General features: G+C 40.3%; 1 long non-coding RNA gene across 1 annotated transcript; it reads right to left on the bottom strand.

Moving 5' to 3' along the window:
- Positions 1 to 513: 513 nt before the first annotated feature.
- On the bottom strand, positions 514 to 3,036 carry LOC130136230 (uncharacterized). Its single transcript, XR_008815222.1, has 2 exons — positions 2,631 to 3,036; positions 514 to 832 (listed from the first exon to the last, which is right to left on the bottom strand). It is a non-coding gene; the product is annotated as an uncharacterized LOC130136230 (long non-coding RNA).
- Positions 3,037 to 6,200: the final 3,164 nt, after the last annotated feature.

Consider the following 6,200-nt stretch of genomic DNA (forward strand, 5'->3'; position numbering starts at 1 on the left):
ATATAAAAAAGATAAGTAACAGATTAATGACATATTACCACAAATTAAAGATACATGTACTAAACGAGAGAGAAAACGGAATGCTTTCATAGATGTGTATAGTCTTGAAAGGATTTTTCCTAGGGTTTTGACTAAACAAACGGGAGATTACATTGAAAATTTTGAATAATCAACTAGAGTAGTTGGTTAAGAGAAGTTATAGTTTGACTTTAGACTGGTAGGCTTGAATTAAATAGCAAGACCTAAAATGCGCAAGACCTAGATAGCTCTCATATGCGCCATTCATAATTCCACATGTTGTTTTCGCATACATTGATTGTCTTGGATTCAAAGATAATTGGTAAAAACAAGTGAGGTCTACATGATGTACGGTTCTTGGGCATCCGGTTGCACCCAAGTTTTGTTCCTCACTGGCCGGTCCGACTTGTTTGCCATTGAATGCATTTATCTTATAATTTTAGTTTCTAATGTATATTTATTGGAGGAGAAAAATGATATTGAAAGTAATTGGTAGGTAATAATGTTTGTCGGCCTTTATCATATCATAACAAAAGAATGGAGATTAGATTCAACTTTTGTGAATCTCATCATCTTTCCCTCTGAAATGAAAGCATTATAAATAGAATTGCAGAAAGAAAAGGCCACTGTTGTGACTTGTTTATTGCAAGGTTGTCTTTTTCTTCTTTCTTTTTGAAGAGAACATAAATTGAACATTGATCAAAGGACAGATACTATAGCTAGCAAACAACCATTCAAATTGTCCAGTCGATGCGTAATGGATCACCCAAACTACTTCTTTATTATCTCTTTTGCCGACGGAATCAGCAGCATCCTTGAGAGAAAATATTTTGATATATAAAGAGGGAGCACCAAAAAGAGAAATAAAGTAAAGTCAATTGATCATCTTTGATGAGTGTAAAGAATCATGCAATTTACAAAAAGATGAGTGATCCCAGCAATCTTAAGCCATAATAAGCAACAAAAGTAAAGCAAAGTGTGTGTATTGTTGAAGAAGCCACATCAGATTATTCTTGCGGACTCTATTATAATAATCAATTCCGCTAATGAAATATCAAAAAGATCCGCACACAATAATTTGAATAATCTTACGCCGGACCCTTCATTAGATCCGATCTAAATTTTATAATGCAGCAACAATTTGCATAAGCTCGGGCATTGGAAATTAATGACAAATTTCATCTGGCTTATGGGTTATGAGTTTTGAAAGAAGAACTTCGTATTAAAAAAACTAATATTCATTTCCTCAAAAGGAGAGGCCGGCAAGAACATGAGAATCTTATCATAGGCACATCAGTTCTAACGAAGACAAAACAATGTTTCTTTTGTTACTTGCAGAGTCGTATATAGAGGGGGACCTTTCTTGCCTCTCTCTTGTCTTTAGCCTCACATACAAAAGGAAACCCTAATTTCCTTTTCGCATTAGACTTACGTTTTCATGGGGTTTCATGGGGTCCCGGAGAAAAGGCCATTTTTTGCAAGTTGGTTGATGTATGTCTTTGGTTTCTTGTTTCAAAATCAAGATTTCATCTACCCAATTATCCTCAAGATTAATTGGCCCAAAACCCTCAGTAGGTTTGGCTGAGTGGATGATTCGACTTAGAACAAAGTAAGAGAGATTCATTGCAATTGAATTACAATAATCTATAAAAGCAAAGATATAGCTAGCTTTATTCTCGGGACATTTAGCAATGCAAAGCTAGCAATACTATAACGTACCAATGACGCGTACATATGAACAAGCAATCCATCTAACCTCTTCAAATGCACATTTTAGCACCCAACTCAGACATGGCTCGTGTGACTAACCTTTTACTTACATGCCTAGTAAGCAAACTGAGAGAAATGCGTAACTTTGCACCCATGTGCAGGTGAACACCATCAAGAACATTACGAACTAATATCAGAAGATTCCCACTCTGGTGAAAATCATGATCAATCACAATGGCAATGATGATGCGCGAGGCCAGAATCCAGATAAAGACTCAAAAGTACAGAAACATAAGAAAAACCGCAGTCCAAAGTACAGATCATTAGATCAGCAACATGTTCCTTACAAAAAAATACAAAGTGGTGACTTTTAGATCTGTATTGATCGACCGTGAGGTTTTATCTTTTATTGATCTGTAACAGACGCCCCACATGGGGGGTGACTCTCTGAAACAGGAAAAGAAGTAGTATCTCAAACAATTAATCTGGCATAAAAAATAGCAAATTTCACCAGATCCGCGTCTAGAGAACTGCTTGGAGAGAGAGAGAGAGAGAGAGAGAGAGAGAGAGAGAGAGAGAGAGTACGGCTCCATTTCACTATCAATGATGAGATCAATCAAGAACGTAAAAGGAGTACAAGTAAACACCGATGAACTAAACAAGAATTCTGAAAACAAGAGAAAAACCAGTGGATGAAAAAAACAAAACTTTAAGAACTTCTGCACTTGTAAATGATGAAATTCTTTCACTTCTCAAGATCCCCCGTGAGAGAGGCTCTCGTTTCAGTGTGTCAAGAATCACAGATTTGTAGAGAACAACATCAAGAACCGCACTTTTAGCCTTCACATGACCCAACAGAAAAGCAAAATCTGTACCAACTGCTCAAAATTCCGAATACTTACTATCCACACGGAGATGATCCGGACGGAGAATTTTTCCTTGGCCCTATTTGTATCTTCCCACAGCTAGCTTGAACCGCAATCGAAACAAGGACTTGTTTGAAAGAGTGGTGAGTGTGTGTGTACTCGCTTCAAAAAGATCCCAATTAATATATGCAGTTCAAGAAAGCTGTGGAAGAATACAAAGAGGACCATTCACTGGACACCCCTGAAAACCCTAAAAGCAAGAAAAGCTTGTGAGAGAGAGAGAGAGAGAGAGAGAGAGAGAGAGAGAGAGAGAGAGGAAGAAGTAGGTGAAGGTTAGGCAGAGAAAAGGGTCTAGGATAGGGGTGGTATTTATAGGAGAATTGAGTGCCTTTTTTGCTCCACCACCAATCCCTAGAAGAATATTGGGCTGAGAGATTGCTGAATCCACCATTTTTCTTTTCTGGAACTGTTTCCCTCAATAAAATATCTTGTATTTTCACTAAAGTCTTAAAAAGCACTTGAGGCTGATCAGCATAAACTCTAAATTTGCCATTTTTTTTTGTTTAAATGTAAATCTTGCGGCAGACATATTTTGACCCTTTTTAGTAACAAAAACACCCGAACCTTTTACGGTATAAATTCACATGCATTTTCTTTTGTTATTTTCTGAAATTTGCATAGGAAAACAAAATTGTACCTTTTTTTTTTACCTAAACCTAATGTTAAACAGACAAATCTTAAGGCTTGATCCGAAACTAAGAAAGTGGGAGCAATGCAAATACTTGTGAAAATTTTTGTGAGAGAGCGATGTAGAGAAAACTCTAATTTTATTCACATTTTCATTTCCCACCTCCCAATTTTTTCCCATGTCATAAGTTCCCAAACTAACTTATTCTTAAAAAATTATTAATTACATACACCTTATATAGTCAAAAACTTGAAAATTATAGGAAGGTATTTTGTTAATGAAAGTTTAAAACCAAAAATTCTCAAATATTATTAGTGTTGGTAAGGCCGACACCGTTTTGATCCCAACTCCCGGTAACCCAGAAACCCGATCACAAGAAAAGGTCATCAAAAAACGTGCGGCTGCGATGCAAGTTGCCGCATCTGACGGTGATCGAAACCCCACACGGGGCGCACAACCGGCGGGCCCCACCTCAGATCTGTCCTCTTCTCTTTGGGAGGAGGGAAGTGCGAAATGGCCCCAGCCCCACGCGCCCCGCGTCGGTTGTCCGACAATCGCCGGACAATTAAACCCTCAACACTCCCCTCCCCTCCTATTCCAATCATTTACATAATGCTAGGAATGAATCGATATAATTAAGATGAATGAATCTATAAGTACATTATGATACATAGTATGACCTAGTTTATTGGTGATTTTTTTTTTCGGACGACATATTATATGTAAATCGATGTCATCATTCCCACAAATGATTTTGGAGAAATCTGAAGAACGATCGTTTTATTATTAGGTGTCTTGTGTGCGCAGTTTTCTAAATCGATAGGAATTCTAGCCTTAAATTTGATACTGATGTAATGTGTTGTGTAGGTTATCTTACTAAATTTAAGCTATTTGCTTCTAGATAAACCCAACTTTTCTTAAGTGTTGATAACGATGGCCACTAAGGTGACAAATTAAGGGTCACGTTAATCCAAAGTGATCATAGAGAGAGAGAAAGAGAGAGAGGGTGGTCCTATGCAGGAACAAGTATCCCCTAACACATAAAGTCCAACTTTGAATTTCATTGTCTCCTTTCATGGTCCCGATTGAATAGAAATCCCGGAAAGATTGCTCGGCGGGGTTGAAAGAAAACCCGCCAAACTCACTCTTGGATCTGAAACGGACGGACGAGAAGAGGACAGAACGAGCAACCGACGGGGTCGGGCAATGAATTCCCGGGGTCGAAATCATCTCATGCTTCCCTAGACCATCGACACCCCCTCCCCACACGAACCAAAGGGTGTGTGCATGATGAATTGCAAAGAGGAGAGAATCAAAGAAGAGAAAGAAAAGGGGGGACTATAAAAGAAATTTTAAAAAGGTTAAGGGGGGGAGGGGTGGCAAAAGGGACATGAAAGGGGAGTTCACATGGAGGCATGTGCATGTGACCCACCCACCGTTGGGGAGGAGCGTGCGTGGGAGTCGGGACACTGCGGTACACCCCCGTCTTTCCCGGGACGGAGGTCTCTTTGTCGGCCCGGTTCGCCCCTGGACTCCTCCCTTTTGTTCACTTCTTCTCTCTCTCTCTCTCTCTCTCTCTCTCTCTCTCTCTCTCTCTCTCTCGAATATTAAACACTTCTTTTTGCAGGTTGTTGTTGTGGGCTCTCCAAAAGCTCGAGTCACTAGCAACAATTATTCATTTGACTTTGACCTCCGGAACAACAATTACCCCGTTTCCCCCCTTCTTCGTGTTCAAAATGCACCGAAATCAAGCCGATGCATTGCCCTCTCTCTCTCTCTCTCTCTCTCTCTCTCTCTCTCTCTCTCTCTCTCTCTCTCTCTCTCTCTCTCTCTAGTTATTGAGTAAGGGGGAGTCGAGTTGCTGGTGAGTAGCTCGAATTCGACTCGATGATATGGACTCTCTCTCTCTCTCTCTCTCTCTCTCTCTAGTTATTGAGTAAGGGGGAGTCGAGTTGCTAGTGAGTAGCTCGAATTCGACTCGATGATATGGATGGACTCGACTTGACTCGGCTCGGCTCGGCTCGTTTTGTTTCGAGCCGAGCTCGGGTTCGTGCCGTGCAAGCGAGTGGAGTGCCGCGATTGATCGAGCTCGCGGGCTTGTTAATCATGCTCGTAGCTGATCGGAACCCTAGTTGTATCGAGTGCCTAGATTTGAAGTTTACAAATTTTCGCTGCTCATAAGAAATTTCAACATCAAAGACATCGAGACTACACATTGTACCTCGACAACACATCAGTGAGCCTAGTCGAGCAGGGCTTGAGTTTTGCGAGTACCTTCCGAGCCGAGCTCGAGCAGGACACGTAATGCTCGATCTAGCTCGAGTAGAGTTTTGAGCACCGCTGTCGAGATGAGTTGGACCCAGACCTTGCAATATATCGACTCAACTTGATTCGGTTGCATCCTTACGTTTATTTAATCATCGTGGGTAGATGCGAATTCAAATAAGCATGGATTTTTTTTGTGCCAGTATGCGATTTGTAAATATATAAAATATTTTGCAATAAGCATGATGTGCGCACGTTAAGGCACTTCATTTATTTTATTCTTCTTTTTTGGCTGCTGGGTAGGAGTTTAGTGGGTAGGTGCATTCTCTTAAGTTAGCTGGCAATCACTTAATTAACATTTTATGCCAATCTTGTCAATGACCCTCGACCCACCCCATCATCATGCCTCTCCGTTTTTCTTTTCAAAGGGTTTGATTTGATTTGATTTGCGAGTAATTAAACAAGTTTCTATTCCAATTTTCCATCGCGTCCCTTGCTTTCTTGAATGCAACGTGTAGGGGGATGGTGCTTTGGTGCTACTTAGATGGATCGCAGCCCACGTCGGTAGAAAGTGACGTTTTGTGATTGCGCATTAGGTAGGCGTGAAATTTTTGCCGCATCCATTGAATGCGAGTTTTTTTTTTTTCCCCTTA

This window comes from Syzygium oleosum, unplaced genomic scaffold (genome assembly GCF_021117445.2).
Source record: "Syzygium oleosum isolate NSW1041296 unplaced genomic scaffold, Sole_v2.1 Sole_v2.44, whole genome shotgun sequence".
NCBI classification, from domain to species: Eukaryota; Viridiplantae; Streptophyta; class Magnoliopsida; order Myrtales; family Myrtaceae; genus Syzygium; species Syzygium oleosum.